We start from the raw sequence: 17,725 nt of genomic DNA, 5'->3' as shown, positions 1-17,725 counted from the left end.
CCAAAATATGATTCGTCCGCATGAGAATCAATCACATGATGTTGGGGAGTTCGTACACGCTGTACGTCACTTTCATCTGGATCATTATTGCCAATCTGTATTTTCCTTATCAATCATTATTTTGATTATTTATTTAAGCTATAAATATCAGTGGTGGGGAAAAATGTCCCTCACAGTCTAATTTTGTGTCTTTAATTTGCTTTTGTCCAACCCACAGTTTTATTAATACTGGTTTGATCAATTTCTTGCCTAATCATGGCAGCTTTATTGTCAATGTTGTGTTACTGTAGATTGGCAAGGCATTTTGGGAAATATTTTATGTTGGACGGGTAAAAATTAATCCGTTTTATGCGAAGTGTTTCTAAGGTGATGATTTGTGGTCATTTCAAATCAGATTATTGAGATTATCATTAAGGTCTTGTCTCTTTGGGACAGTTGTGTGATTGCAGTGTTTTATATGAGCTCTGTAAGTGTCAAACAAGACGTATCACATCATGGTCCCTGGTTCTATGCCCCAGAGGCCTGTTCTCTAGAGCGCACATGGTCTCTGAAGTGTCAATAGAAACAGACGACATCAGCCGTTGATTTAGTCTGTGTTAATTTTGTGTTAAGTTTGCCTGAAGAGAAGTCTAGAAACTGGTCTGTAAACCAAACCAAGCCATCTTTACTTCCTCTTAGAAATCCTCTGTCTGACAGGTCGTCACCTTGTTGGCGTGTTTCTCCAATGCCGTACATACTTGTCAGGACGTCTTCCAGCTGCTAAGACCAGCATGTCCTCCAGCGTTGGCACTGGTCCCACTATGTCGGCACACGGGTGCTGGATGAAGAGTGCCGCTTCAGGCGGAGTGACACTGATACTGTGAGCTGCCTCCTCTTCCAGCTCCAGTTAACTAGAGCAGAAACTGCTGTTTCTTTACAACTTAGTGTGGGTAATATTTGTAGCTCCACAGCCACCAAACGTCCTTTGACCGCTCTGACTTTGGCTTTCGTCTTAGCTTTAGCCACCAAACGTCCTTTGACCTCTCTGACTTTGGCTTTCGTCTTAGCTTTAGCCACCAAACATCTACCGAGTTCAACTATCTCCTTAACTACTTTAACTATTTTAGCTTCACCACCTCTTTTAGTTCCTTAGTAACTAAGCTAACGACCTATTTTAGCTTTAGCTTTTCACGTCCTTTAGCACCGTTTGTCTCAGTTAGGTGACGAGCTACTTTACTTAAATAAGGTCCTTTAGCTGCATTAGCTACCTGATGTCCAGCATCTGTCAATCAGCTTCTTTAGCTTTAGTTAGCATCCTTAAGCTACAGCAGCTTTAGCTAGCCCTAATATTCTTTATTGATTTTCTATCATTCACAGACTAAACACTCTGATCGTCAGGCATCAGGACATGGACTTTCAACATAAACTTTCAACATTTTTGAGCCTTTAATCAAAAGACACACAAAACCATGTTGACCTTTATTTTGCTGTTAGGCCGACACTAAATCCTTGTTCGATCCATGAGCAGTGTTTCCGATCAGACCTGTGTCCTCTGATGGAGAGTCCATGTGCCATGAAGTGAGATCTGGAAGAGACTGAGACTATAAGACGACCCAGACCAAATTCTAACCAGATCTTTTCCACTCTGTGTTTTATACCAAACTTCTTTTATGTTCTGCCTGTTTTTGTGTGAGCAGCTGTTTCCATAACCAGCAACAGTGTTAGAGCTGATTGACTACAGAGTAAAAGTAATAAAATAAATCACCTCTCGTGTCAATTACAATTTTAAAACAGCAGACTTTTTTCTTGAAACCATTCAGCGCTCATGAACATGTTTTTTCTGCAGGTTGTGAAACCCAAATCCACTCTGAATAGAGCTAGTATCAATTAATGAGCGGTTTATGCAGCCCTCCTTTCTGCACACGGATGACGGTTAAGTCAGTTTTGACAGGCAGTTAGGAAAAATGCCCACAGAAATATTTTTCAAACAAAAGCTCTTGATAGCTTAATGGTTGGTAAATCCAAGCCTCCTTCAGGACGGAGCCAGGTGGGCGGTTCACGGAGGTGACTGCGGTCAATAAAAGGCCTCCAGGAGTCACAACTGGAGAGCTGAGCACTTCCAGACCAGGACTTCACACACACACACACACGGTCTTATCAACTTTAATTAAGACTTGATACTTTAGTACAACGTAGACTGACATTCAGACGTTCAGTACCAGTTCCACGATACAGACTGATAAAAGACCATCAGCACAGCCTGTGGGTATTTTTGAGTATAGGATGTTATTGGTATTTTGGTCTCTGCAGTGGTTTTGAGTCTCTGCAGTGGTTTAGGGTCTCTGCAGTGGTTTTGAGTCTCTGCAGTGGTTTAGGGTCTCTGCAGTGGTTTTGGGTCTCTGCAGTGGTAGTTTTAAGTTTGAGATGATTTATAACCATGTTGGACTCTTGTCTCTTTGGCTCTTTGTGGTTGTCTGCTTGCTTTGTCATGTCTTAAGAAAACTCTGGAGTGTGAGTCATACGTCTTAAAATGTTTTCATTGTTCTGGACTGAACCACCACAGTCTCAGTCTTCATATCAGTTTTTCAGTCTCTTTGTATGTTCTTAACTTCCAGCAGTCGTCCCTGAGAAACAGCTTTTATTTGTCCTTCCTGTCAGGAGGCTCAGGCCACACGCTGCCAGATTTTTGTTGTTGTGTACAACTTTTTATTGTAACTACAAGAGTTTGTGTTTGACAGATGAACCACAGAAATCCCACAAGACCTTTGGCGATTCTGGGACTCAGACTTCCTCTGCTCCATTTTTTTCTATTTTCTGGAATTTCTTTTCTTCTGAGCTTTGACATTTCCGTGTTTGACCATGACTCCAGAAGACACACAAAAAAAGCTTTTACTCTGATTGTTTGAAATAACATTTCTTGTTGATTCCTGAGAATACCTTCTCACCTGAAGTCTCCAGATGCTTTCCAGCAATCAGACGGTGACTTAAAACTCTGGCACAACAACCATCATCACTGCAGGGCTGAACTGTCTGAACTGGGCTCAGAAACAGGCGCTTAGCACAGTCACCAGGGGGAAACTGCAGAAATGTTCGGCCTCGGGCAGCGAGTGCTGTTTTTTGAGAAAGTACCTAAATGAGTCTTTACAATGTGGAGCGAGGTTCACACCAATGCCACTAGATATTAGAACTTGAGTTTCCTCCAGGTAGAGACTGAAAATACATCCATGGAAGCTGTTTTGTTATGTCCACAGACATGGAAGGTTTAGATTTTCCAAAACTTTACTTCAGGTTCCACCGATTATTGTACTGAGACATATCGACATAAATAACTGAAAACAATCATTTTGTTATTTCGTTTCACTTTTCATCATTTTCTGGTTATGACGTTTGGAGCAGTCATTGATCCTGATCTATTTATCATCACATTTATCAGCCTGTGGTTGATGTGCAGCACTTTACAGTCACTATTCCAGGCTTTGTTGTCTCTACAGTCGTTTTATCTCCTGCAGCAGTTCTGCATCTCTTTCCAGTCGCTTTGCAACTATTGGTCACTTTTGCTCTCCTGTTATATCTCAGCTCTCCTGTGTCTTTGCGGTCGTGCAACATATATTAATAGTGACTTCAAAGAGGAGCCCTTTAAGCCCCTGGGTCTGAGCCCAGTAGGGCCGGTCGGTCTGTCCGGCACTTCCCCACCCTCTGTTCAGCATTTTGCTGTTCATACTGAGCAGACGAACATCAAATCTGGACACAATGAGCAGAAAGAAGCAGCCTCAGTGTGAACAGAGCCCGACTCTGTGGATCCACCACAGCCTGCTCAGCACCCTAAACTGTGGAGACGCCTGATGCCAAACAGATCAATGATGGTTCCTGTCTGGCCAGGCGGATGCTCCTTCTGGAGAACCAAGTCTTCCATCACAACATATTGAGGGCAACAAACCACCGCCCATCACCCGTCTCCCATCCTCCCCCACAGGGAGGCAGACAAAGGCTGGCAGAGAAAACCCTGCTGCTCGTCAGAAGAGACAGGATCTCAGTGCTGCACGGCAAACTTCAGACACAGCAACTGTCACCACAACCTCCCATCACAACCAGTTTATCCAAAAAGACTCGTGTTTCTGAAACATTTACCATGAGGCTAAATAAGTAAATCACAGTGCTGTGCTTCGATTTTCCAGCTGCTACGTGTGATTCAGCTTCTTATCAAACCTGGTTTCAAATAAGGTCACGACATGAGCCATGAGCTCGCAAACATTCAGTCATTTTAGCTGAATTTACACCAGATTACTGATCCGCTGATGGGAGAGCCTGCTGCTTTAGGAAACTGATAAATAATATAGTTTTTATATTATTAATTATCTCACCTGAGCACATGTAGTGGCAGGAAACTGGAAATATGGTATTAATCTGATTTATTTTAGTATTAGAACATTTAAAAAAAATGTTTACAAATTCAGGTCATAAATTAAAAATATGTGCAGAAGAAATAAAACTGAACAAAAAATGCACCATATGTATATAAACCTATAGCGGACACACATAAATAACATATACATATAAATGACCATTTATATTTATAGTTCCAATGTATAATAATATACGTCAGTCCTGTGTCCTTATACTGTTGAAATGAAATTACTGATAATATTAAATACATAACATGATTCATTTAAAATACTGAATTAATTATGTCAATTAAAGCTGCAGCTAATAAGTTAACAATCAACACAAAACTGAATTGGAAAATTTGGGAATTTATAAAAGAATAATTCTAATATTTTATTTAATCCTGTATTTACTTTAAATACCAGTTTGTCTGTTTCCGTCGTGATCCCATAGTCCTGTCTTAGATGAATTACCTGGAATAAAAAGCCGTGTTTAGTTCCACTTCGTACCAAATAAAACAGATTTAATAGATTTTTTTTTTTTTTTTTTTTTTTTTTTTTTATTCACTATAGAAAATAGAGGCTGACATGTCACAGCATCAGTACCTGTGCTGTGACTGTGGAGCACATGTCCTGTACATTATGAATGACTCCATTCTGGCCTCCACACTGTTCAAATTATATTCCATTACCAAAAAGAAAATACAACAGGAAGAAAAACCTGCAGAGCCACCGCCTTCTTTTCCCTTTTCTCTTTTCTTTGCTGTCCACACCAGGGGAGGAGAAAAACAAGAAAGACTGAAATAAAGTGAAATTGCCCTTTAATAAAATGTCCACCTGCAGTGACAGCGAGCTGCTGCTGACGGCGCTGAAAATGTGTTTACCTGCTGTTTGCACTGACAGGCATGTTGTTTTAAAAAGGAAGAAGAGGGAAGATTTTCAACTCATAAAAAACATGTAATTTCTGCTTTGTTGCTCGTGTTTGTCATGAGGAGCTGCAGCTCATATAGTTTACCTCCTTTATATTTACTCCATCACTGCTGACACAATATTATTATCTGGTCAGTGTGATGGATTAGCAGCTGCAGCGCAACAAACTCAGAGGAAACTCGCTGCCGACTACTTTTGCTCATTATTATTGTAATTATTGTTTGAGATTTGGCTCATTCAGTATCAGGTTGAAAAACAAATTCAGCTGCTGCACTTAAATAACTTTGCAGCACATTGTTCTTTATAACAGATGGACCATGAATGTACTTTTCCATGACTGTCGGTTTCAGGAGTTTGCGGGAGATTTGCTTACAAATTACCTGTTGTGCATAATTAATCTCAGTCCTGTGTCATTTACTTTAGAGCTAAAGTGGGAAAAATACGAAAATAAATCATTTACACCTGCAGATACGTAAGAGTCTGATGGAGAAACTGAAAAATAGCATAAGTGTGAATTTCATGTTTGCACATTTAACATATCGTCTCATAGACTTCACATGGTAAATATGGTCATTTTGCATCTCTGTGGTTGTTTTTAGTCTCCTTGTAAGGAGAGTTATCTCTCGTTCAGTTTGTGACTCCAGAGATGAAAATAACTACACGTCTGCACTAATTAAAATAACAGTCCTTCCTCCTATATCTCATAGCAGCTGATTTGCATCTCTGCGGTCACCTCGTGTCTCCTTCGAGTCATTTTGCGTCTCACGATAGATGTTTGTGAGTCTTTGTGGTCCTTGTGCATCCATGCTGCATCCTGTGGGCCCCTGGTCTCCTGGGTCCTGGGCTTCTCCTGCACAGCATCACTGAGGCCAGCAGGCCGTGCGTTCGTTCATCCAGGTCAGATTTTAAATGCATCACTGTTACTACATAATAAACAGGACCAGAGTTCTGCCTCTGCTGCAGTTTAAAAACCAATATGATGAGCATTTTAGACGTCTGCATCGTGTGTGTGTGTGTGTGTGTGTGTGTGTGTGTGTGTATGTGTTCAGCGGCTGAGACAGTTTGCTTGTTTTGTGTACTCCACCATATTGGATACACACTGAGCCCCCTTAGCTAAATATACACACTTCACACTTAAACACACCAGGCCGTGTTTGGCCGTACAGTCGGCAAACACGACGACAACACAGACACAGACCGAACACGCGGGGCCAGGATAAAGCAGACAGAGGCTGCGGGTGTGTGCTGGCACCTCGTTATATTTACTGGTGGTTTCTGTGTCACATCGACCGGCCCATTTGCTGCTGATCCTCACTCTGACTATTCAGTTTGGAAACTCTCGCAGAGGTTTTGATGCTCAGCTGAAGCCGAGTCTGTGGTCACATTATCGGCGTCTGTTTCCAGGCAAAAATTTGGTTTTGGTTTCTTTTCATTGTGGAAATAAAACTGGGGATTCATTTAATAACAAACGATTGGCTGATGGAAAGTCTCATAATGTGGCTTCATGGAATATTGATGTTTCTATGCAGACGCCTAACTGACCCTTTAAACTCTCTGGCTGCAGGTCTGTATGTGGGCTAATGAATATTAAACGGTTAGTTTATCAGTGAACACGGTGGATGTGGGTTTGCTAACAGGTCATTGGTTAATCGTTTCAGGTCACAGGTCATTAGCTAATCGCTGCTGTTAGTCAAATAAACTTCTGTGTCTTAGTGAGTTGGAACCTTGTTTTTGCATAAGTCCAGCTCAGATGTTCCATTGTTCCATGGAAACGTCATTTGACTTGGTTAACTATCAGTAGCTCACTGCTTTAGACGAGTCCTGAAATCCAGGACGTCAAACAGAAACATGGCCTGGACGGAGAGTCGCTGTGCAGATTTGTCCGCAGAGTAAAACTGGAGAACGCTGGTGTGTGGAGGGAAGTGGTGCCGTGCGGAGACAAATCGGCCTCTAATAAGATAGCTGTGTGCTGTGAAAAGATGAAATGGGGCCGTGAGCAGATAAAAAGGAAGTGCTGGGGCTGATCCGTCCCTGTTGACGCCCCATTGACAGAGAGCAGCGGAGCGCACCGAGACCAGCGGGCTTTTTAAAATACCTAAAGCAAAGATCACACCGGGTTTAAGAAAATATTATTATGTCTTGTAATTGGCAGGACCGGACTGGGCGAAGAAGGTGGTGTCCTGAAGACGAGGAAGGAAGGAGGAAGGATGGGGGGGCAAATTGAAACGACACCACTTTGCACTTTGACAATCGGATTTGGTGAGTTTGTTTAACCCGACAGGCCCTCGCCGAGCCGGCTGCTTTTACACTCTCATTAAAACGATTATTCACGACCCGTCGAGTGTTTTCTGCCTCGTTCACATGAACCCCCCCAACAGCACCACCTGCCCCTCCCAAAACCGTCCAACACACACACACACACACACACACACACACACACGTTTAAACTATCTTTAAATACTCTACTCACTGTTTACTGACTCAACTGCACTTTATTCAGCTGTAGAAAGTAACACATTTATTATTCAGGTGCTGCACAAAGTACAGCTTTAAAGTACTTGTACTTTATTAGTATTTCAAATATTTTCTACTTTTGGTTTTACCTACTTTTGTTATTCAAGACAAATCACCAACAACCAGGAAAACACAGGGAACTCACAGATGCTCAGTTTTCCCGTTATTATTACAGACATGTGAACTAACCCCAGATACTTGATTTTCTCATTATTACTGACACAGACCCACAAGACCCCCAAGGCCCCCAGGGCCCTGCAGGGCCCCAGAAGCTCCAGGTTTACTTCATATCATGTGGTTCTATGTAATCTGATTAAAAACGTTTGTAAGATGTTTGCACCAAAGTCAAATATCAACCACGTCGACTCGTCCGTCCTCCAAATAAGACCTGAGCTGACCTGGTTCGCATTGAGCTCAGCAGCTGTGAAGATGTTTTTTATCAAACTGTGTTAAGTGTCAACACAGAAAACGTGTTTATCAAACAGGCTGCACCAGCGACCGACAGCCAAAACCCTAAAATACTGATTTACAAACCTTCACGTTAGAGAAGCTGAGACCAGTGTTTTCTCTTTTGTGTGTTTTTGCTTTAAAAACAATGTCGACAATAAATCAATCAACTAAATATCTGATGCCATTATTGGTTCAGCTGTTGAGTATTGGTTGGTTTTTGGGTGAAGCTGATATTGGGGGCCCAGTAACAGATTTTATCCCCAGGATGGAGGGTAGTCCTGCTCCTTAGTCCTGCTCCTTAGTCCTGCTCCTTAGTCCTGCTCGTCAGTCCTGCTCGTCAGTCCTGCTCGTCAGTCCTGCTCGTCAGTCCTGCTCGTCAGTCCTGCTCGTCAGTCCTTTTCCTACATGTCACATGGAAAACATTTTGTTTTTGTCCAAATCCAGGTTTAGATCCTCACTCAAGGCCACGGAGAGCATTAATGATAAATATACCAAAGATTTAAAAATGATCCAGTGTTTGTCCCTCATTGAGAATTCAAACGATGATGAATATTCAAATATGCAAATATCACGCCCCGCCCACCGCTGCTGCTCCCTCAGGCAGAAATCTCTGTTTTAAAATGTGACGGCAGGAGGGAACATTGGACAGACTGTGTGAACTGAGCCCGTGACCCTGATTCAGACCCGGACTGATTGACAGTGGGGTTAGCGAAGCTTTAGCTGGTGGCTAACTTTAGCTTTGGCTCCCACTGAGACCGGGCGTCTCAGATACTCACAGGCCGGTTGTTGCTCGGATTTGCAGCATCATGAATTTTGTTTGTTTTGTTTGAACCTCTGATCTCAGGAACCTTCAGACCAACATCCAAAATCCAAACGTAAAGTTTCAGCTGTACAGTCGACACATGAGCACAAAGAATGTGGCGTGACTACAGTGAAGGCTCCCGCTGCTGTGTGTCCATTGGTCAGGGGCCCCCGGGGGCCTCATCTGGACCAATCAAACCCAGATTAGCTGTTTAAAGCTGAAAGAAACTGGGAGCAGTCGACATTCCCTGAATCTTAATCGTCATTGATCGACAGCCGGCCCGATGGGGACACACACACAGGGTCTGTGTTTGTATCTTTGTGAGGACACTCATTGATGTAATGTGTTCTCAAACCCCCTTACCCCGGTAAACCTCGGAACCCCAACCCTGGGTCTAACGTGGACCCTAAACACAGGTCTGAACCCTCGATCAGCATTTTGATGATGGGAGGACCAGAAAACGTGTCCTCACAAAGATGGACACTGTCTCATCCTCACCAGACTCAGGTCACACGGCAGCAGCTTCAACTCACCAGTAAAACACCACTAAAACCAGTGAAACCACTAAAAACCAGTGAAACACCACTAAAACCAGTGAAACCACTAAAAACCAGTGAAACCAGTGAAACTGGAAGACAGATCCATTTAAATTTCATCAGGACTCAGAAGCTCAACAAAGAATATTTGCTCTAAATATTCAAGTGAGAAGAGTTTTCTGGTTTTTGGTTGCTGCTCTAATATTTTACCAGAAACCTGAAATAATATTAGTTTACTGACACCATGTGAACATGAAAGACCTGAACCTGGTCTGAGCACAGGTCTGCTCTGTTACTAACAGTTAAATAAAGTCTAGTTCTGTTCTCTGTGAATTACCAGGAAAGAAATTAGCCCATTTAAACCCCAGTGAATATTAATGACCCAGTTTGAAATGATATGACATTTTATTCTTTATTTAGTCTGTTTGTTTTCGACACATTTCACGTGTTTGGCTCGCCTGCTGTTCTCAGAGTCGAGCATTTAGAAATGCAGCGGTTGTACCTGTAGTCACACAGGTGATACTCACCTGCGATCACATGTTTCTTTACTCTCGGGAGATAAAAACACATTTGAATTCATGGATCTTCAAAATAAAGTGTCACCAGGCTGATGAGACACAAAACCACAATCTGGAGTAAAACATTCAAATAAAACTGATGTTGCAGTAAATTTCATGGTAATACTTGAGTTTGAAGTATTTTTATTTTATGTTCTGTATTTTTATTTTTTATTTTTTTTAAGTATTTGACAGTTTCAGGTGTTTTAAAGTGATTTTGAAAAGAACCCAAACAGAACATATTTTCTACATGAGGCATCAGTGTCAATAAACAAATCCTGAATAAGGAGTTCTAAGGAGAACAGTCACAGCAGCAGCAGCTGAGACAAGCTGCTCTTCATAGGCTCGTTTCTCTAAAGGGTCATTCCACCAAGTTCACAGATGAAGCTCAGTCTGCTGGTCCGTCCTCCGCCTGCTCAAACACATTAGACGTGTTTATTCAGCTGCGTTTCTCTAAAACACAGGTCGCATCATGTTCTACCAGATTTCCACTATATTTGTTTTCTGCCTTTTCCAGCTGATCCAACAGTTTTTACACTTTTCCATCACAAATATTGATCAGGTTTGGAGAGAAACGGTTCTCGCAGGAAAGACTCTGGCCTGCACAGGAATCAGTAGGTGTCAGGTGAATAATACAAGGTTTCCCTCTGACATGTAGTGAAGTAGAAAGCTGGATAAATGTGAAGTACCTCAGCTCAGTACGTGTCTCAACTGTCACAGTGAAAGTGTTGCTGAAGGAGGAGGTTCCACAACCTGGCAACCCAAACGTTGTCGCTGTTGTTAAGTGGTTTAGAACAGATGTGTAATAATGATAAAGCCATAATTACGGCTGATGTGAACCCTGCAGTCCGACCCTGTGGAGAATAAATCCAGATGTTTCTCCTTGTTCACTTTGGGGCCCAGACAAACGTTCCTGCTGTTGTTTGGATGGAGAAGAATGAGAAAGGCCAGAGTGCAGGCCCCTGGTCAGACTGGTCAGACTGGTCAGACTGGGAGGAAACTTTCAACCCAGTCACATCAATAATAATGTATTAATATTTAATTCTGCTGCAGACAAAACCAAACATCAGAATATTTTGACTAAATAACAATCGATTGATTATAGATAGATTAACAGATTAATTAACACGGAAATAAAACACAACAGGGACTGAAGCAGGTTCTGATGTTTGAGCCTGTGACCTGCTGCAAATGTCTGACAAGCTTCTCAATCAGGTTCTGAGACTCAAACGATGTGAAGTAAATCTGGAGCGTTTTGGGCCCTGGGGGTCTGGGCCCCAGCAAAGGCCTCAGCTAAATGTGTGGAAGCAGAGACTTTGGGTCTTTGTTGAGTGCTGACCCCGGGAGGCGCAGACTAAACGGGGCCGGTGCTCGGTAACGGTGCCCGGGGCCCGCGGCCTGTTTGCTTTCATGTCTTAGCTGCCTGAGGACGCGCGCGCGCACACGCACAGACTCACGGAGCTTCGTTCGCGCGTAAAATCTGACACCAAAGTCGAACGTGTCCGAGTGTCTCGTGCTTCGTGTTCACGTCACAGGTGGGCACGCACAGTCACGTGCTGTGTGAGTCACCGTTTGACACTCGGACAGAAAAATAATAATTACGGTATAATCCCGCGAGACGACGCAAAACGCTGCACAAACTAAAAGTAAAAATATTCGTTACACACACACACACAGACACACACACACACACACTCACACACGTTCCCCCGTTTTCCTCTAAAAGCTGCGCACCGAACGAAATAATTTCTGACAAACTAGAAAATTTTAGTGTTTCGCCCTATTAGAATATTTTTGAAATGAGTGACTGTGGATTTTAAAGTTTTATTTAGAAACGAAAAGTCTCTTCCGGTCTGTGCGTTTGGGTTTTTATTGGTTGTTTAATTTATTTTGAGTCGCCTGAATCATTTTCATCTCTGTTATATTGATATTTATTTATTTATTTATTTGTTGTTTATGTTTTTCTGAAAATGATGAAAAAAAAAACACGTTTCTGCTGAAATGAAAATCTAGAAAAACACTTTTTGTTCTGAAAAGGAAACAGTTTGATTTACGGTCAGTTTCAGAGGCTCCATATAAAACACCAGTCAGCTGATACAACAGGACCTGAGCCCGGTGGTTCCGGCCTTTCTGCTTTTGGACCCGACCTGAGTCTTTCATCTGCTGGAGGACAGGTGACAATACTGAGTTTACTGCAGTACCAGCAGGAATACCACAGAGTAAAAGTACTGCATGTCACTGCAGTAAAAGTCCAAAAGGGCCATCATCCAAATGTACTTGAAGTATCCAAAGTAAAAGTACTCATTGTGCAGAATGACCCATTTCACATGAATGGATCTGATATTATTGGATTCTAATTATTGATGATTATTGTGTTGATCACTTTGTTTAACTACCTTATATACTTCTAATATGAAGTACTTTATATACTGCTGGGTAGCTGACGTTAACTACCTTATATACTTCTAATATGAAGTACTTTATATACTGCTGGGTAGCTGACGTTAACTACCTTATATACTTCTAATATGAAGTACTTTATATACTGCTGGGTAGCTGACGTTAACTACCTTATATACTTCTAATATGAAGTACTTTATATACCGCTGGGTAGCTGACGTTAACTACCTTATATACTTCTAATTTGAAGTACTTTATGTACTGCTGGGTAGCTGACGTTAACTACCTTATATACTTCTAATATGAAGTACTTTATATACCGCTGGGTAGCTGACGTTAACTACCTTATATACTTCTAATTTGAAGTACTTTATATACCGCTGGGTAGCTGACGTTAACTACCTTATATACTTCTAATATGAAGTACTTTATATACCGCTGGGTAGCTGACGTTAACTACCTTATATACTTCTAATATGAAGTACTTTATATACCGCTGGGTAGCTGACGTTAACTACCTTATATACTTCTAATTTGAAGTACTTTATATACCGCTGGGTAGCTGACGTTAACTACCTTATATACTTCTAATTTGAAGTACTTTATATACCGCTGGGTAGCTGACGTTAACTACCTTATATACTTCTAATTTGAAGTACTTTATATACCGCTGGGTAGCTGACGTTAACTACCTTATATACTTCTAATTTGAAGTACTTTATATACCGCTGGGTAGCTGACGTTAACTACCATATATACTTCTAATTTGAAGTACTTTATATACCGCTGGGTAGCTGACGTTGACTACCTTATATACTTCTAATTTGAAGTACTTTACATACCGCTGGGTAGCTGACGTTAACTACCTTATATACTTCTAATTTGAAGTACTTTATATACCGCTGGGTAGCTGACGTTAACTACCATATATACTTCTAATTTGAAGTACTTTATATACCGCTGGGTAGCTGACGTTGACTACTCTATATACTTCTAATTTGAAGTACTTTATATACCGCTGGGTAGCTGACGTTAACTACCATATATACTTCTAATGTGAAGTACTTTATATACCGCTGGGTAGCTGACGTTGACTACTCTATATACTTCTGATTTGAAGTACTTTATATACCGCTGGGTAGCTGACGTTGACTACCTTATATACTTCTGATTTGAAGTACTTTACATACCGCTGGGTAGCTGACGTTGACTACCTTATATACTTCTAATTTGAAGTACTTCATATACCGCTGGGTAGCTGACGTTAACTACCTTATATACTTCTAATTTGAAGTACTTCATATACCGCTGGGTAGCTGACGTTAACTACCTTATATACTTCTAATTTGAAGTACTTCATATACCGCTTGGTAGCTGACGTTAACTACCTTATATACTTCTAATTTGAAGTACTTCATATACCGCTGGGTAGCTGACGTTAACTACCTTATATACTTCTAATTTGAAGTACTTCATATACCGCTGGGTAGCTGACGTTAACTACCTTATATACTTCTAATTTGAAGTACTTCATATACCGCTGGGTAGCTGACGTTAACTACCTTATATACTTCTAATTTGAAGTACTTCATATACCGCTGGGTAGCTGACGTTAACTACCTTATATACTTCTAATTTGAAGTACTTCATATACCGCTGGGTAGCTGACGTTAACTACCTTATATACTTCTAATTTGAAGTACTTCATATACCGCTGGGTAGCTGACGTTAACTACCTTATATACTTCTAATTTGAAGTACTTCATATACCGCTGGGTAGCTGACGTTGACTACCTTATATACTTCTAATTTGAAGTACTTTATATACCTCTGGGTAGCTGACGTTGACTACCTTATATACTTCTAATTTGAAGTACTTCATATACCGCTGGGTAGCTGACGTTAACTACCTTATATACTTCTAATTTGAAGTACTTTATATACCGCTGGGTAGCTGACGTTAACTACCTTATATACTTCTAATTTGAAGTACTTTATATACTTGAATGTTGGAGCTGATGTTTAAACTGTGCGATAATTGTTGACCCAGTTTGTGAGGCTGCTCCAGGAAATAACCTGGTCCAGGTCCTGACCTGAACCAGACACACAAGCTGGTTTAGTCCCGTGACCTTTGACCTGGAGGGTTTAACCCTGTGACAGTCAGTCCTTGCAAACCAGCCAGCAACTCCACCAAAATGTGGGAAACCATCAGCTGCTTGTCCTGGTTCTGTTCATGGGGAATTTCTGGCAATTTTCTGCTTCTGAATAACAAAGTGACTGAGGGTTGGTTCTGTTTCTGTGCTGGACTAAGTTGGTTCCTGGTTGTGGTTTTGTTTATCCTGGTTCGGTCGACAGGCAGTGAAGGTTGAAACCAGACTACAAAAACAGACAACAGTTCCTCAGCCACACTGCGGACGGGTTGGGTTTTGGTTCAGCTTTTGTGGTTTCAGACACTTTACCATGAGGAAACAGTCATTACAGCCTGTTTAAACCTTCAGTCCTGAGGGAGGAAAGTGGCGACAAAACCTCAGGTCAATCTTCATTTCTCCTAAACCTGGTTCTGAGCTGGAGGTGGATTTACTTTAAGACAGACCTCCCTGATTCCATCCAGCCTCCTGTGTCTCAGTGAACAGCAGTGACCTTTCCTCTGTGTGACCCGTGAGCAGAGCTCTTTGGGAAAAACTCCGACCTGGACACCATGAGGACTAAAACCTTCCTCAATGATCAGCAGGAAGTCCAAAGCTCATCCATTACAACTCGTCTCTCGTCAACAGGAAGTTGGCGTTAAGCTGAACTACAATGGATGGGACACTGGGACATATGCATCCTGGGTGTTGTAGGATTTTTTGTTAATGTTTCCTCCAGTCACAGAACATCAAGAACATTTTTACTGTTTGACACACGAAGGGCTGAGCTGCATTAAAACCTCATGACTTTTAAAATTGTTCTGAAATCGTCAGGATTTTCTATGAAGTCCTGATAAATGTGACTCAGAACTTCCTGAACTGGTCCAGTTTTAAACACATCAGACAGATGTGCACCCCCCCCCCCTTTCCCCCAGCTGATATCTGTGATTTTCTCTGTGCTGACTGTTTGTTGTCGGCTGCTCTGAGATCAGCCCGTCCAAACAAAGACAGACTTTCAGCAGCAATTTGTTCGTTTCCTAAAAGAGGGCTGCGAGTTAAACGAGTCCGACTGTAACGCAAGAACCCCGGCCCCCCCCCCAACAATGGAGCTGCCGGGGAACCCAATATCTGTCAGCCCGATGCTATCTGGCCCATGTTAAATGGGGTGACCAGCAGTCAAAAGACAAAAGCAGCAACAGAAGGACACGGGGGAGGAGGGGGAGGACGTGCACGGATCAGCCTTTCTTCCTCCAGCTCTCCACGTCCGTCCAGGACACTTTTTCTGTCCAGCTGGGTTTAAGAGGAAAACTTGGACGTCAGAAACTCCAGTTTGGACTCGTCTGTGGCAGATTCTTTTAAGAGACATGCAGATATGTTTTCAATGTTTCAGCCAAAAACCAAAGTTCCCAGAGTTTTCTCCTGAAACTGGACATAAAACCTTCCAGGACTCTGAAATCCTCCAGTACAAGGGTTTTATTGTTTTTTAGGTTGATAGTCCAATATTTACCATATTCACCAATAATCTCCAGTTATTGTTCAAAGTGTTGAAACTTTATATAAAAGTCTAGAGGAAGCTGAAGTCCTCAACTAAAACCACAGTTCTGAATATTGATTTTGGTTTTTGGAGACTTATTATTTTTATTATTATTTTAAATAATAATAAAAAATAATAATTTCTTGGTATTTCAGTGTTTTTTTTTTTTTAATTTTAAATTTGATGCCAAATCCAAAGTTTCATGTTTTTGTAAAAGCGTCTGAAATCCTCCAGTGCTTTTTAAAATTGGGTTGGAAAAGTTCACGATGACAAAATGACAAATATGACAAATAACTTCAGATTATTTTTTTACTCTTTTCGATTTAACCTGAGGAAAAAAAATCCTCATGGGTCTGGACGTGATTTGGTTTTTGGATTCTGATATTTTAACACCAGAGTCACAAATTTAAATTATTGTAAAGATATTTTTATTTTCATTAAGAACCAGATGCCTTTGATTATTGATCAAATCAGATCAATAATCAATTTTTCCTGCTACAGATTCATTTGTTTCGGAAGCTTTAAGACAAAGTCACTGACCCTGATCATTTTTAAATTTAGTGCCAACAGAAAAACGTGATGAGACGCTGGTTTGTCAGAAACACACAGCTCAGGTTAGACGGATCTGATGTTTCTGTTGTGTGTGTGTGTGTGTGTGTGTGTATAAATATATATATATATATATATATATATATATATATATATATATAATCATCAGAATACAGTAAAGAAAATCTACTGGATATAATATATGTGATATGTATCTATATATTTATTTATTATATTATATTCATTTTTTCTCTTTTGGTGCCAGAAAATTCTGAAAATTCAGTTTTTCTTTTGGGAGTCCTGGGGTCAAAGGTCAGAGCCCTGAAATTAACTGAACCAGGTTTGGACAAGTTTGTTCTGCAGATGTTTAAACATCTGGTCCCACATCATCTGTTTGATTTTGTGGAACTGGACGTTAAAGACTGATATTTAGTGTTAAATTGAATAATATGATGAAAACCTAATATTTTCTTCTGTGTTCTGTTCTGGTCAGAGCTGCCTCATCTCTGCCGGACCCTCATGTCTGTACAATTTTCCAATTTGAGCCAAAAATGAAGGTTTTGCTGTTTTAGAGTTTTTTAATCCAGCCCCTGTTTTCTCTGGGAAATGAAAAACTAAAAGTCTCCGGTGAAACCACAGTCCGGGTCCTGTGACACATCCAGCTGAGAAATCCGTGTGGGCCAACACCCAAAATGAACCAGGACCTGGACCAGCCGGATCAAATTCAGATCAAACCATATTTGGATTTTCAAAACTAAAGACCAGGATAATTTTTTAGCTGGTGCAGAATTAAATCATCTGTTAAATTTAGCATTTCGGTTGTTAAAGACCCTGCAGTGTTTTTACTCTGAGGCTGGAGAACTGGCTCAGGCTCCATTAGACCTGTTGGGTCTGATGTGGATCTGAACCCTGTGACACAGAATTAACCAAATGCAGCAGAAACTCAGCGTTTTATTCTGAAACATA

This window comes from Mastacembelus armatus, chromosome 22 (genome assembly GCF_900324485.2).
Source record: "Mastacembelus armatus chromosome 22, fMasArm1.2, whole genome shotgun sequence".
Lineage (NCBI taxonomy): Eukaryota > Metazoa > Chordata > Actinopteri > Synbranchiformes > Mastacembelidae > Mastacembelus > Mastacembelus armatus.
Note: the sequence above shows the minus strand (reverse complement) of the source record.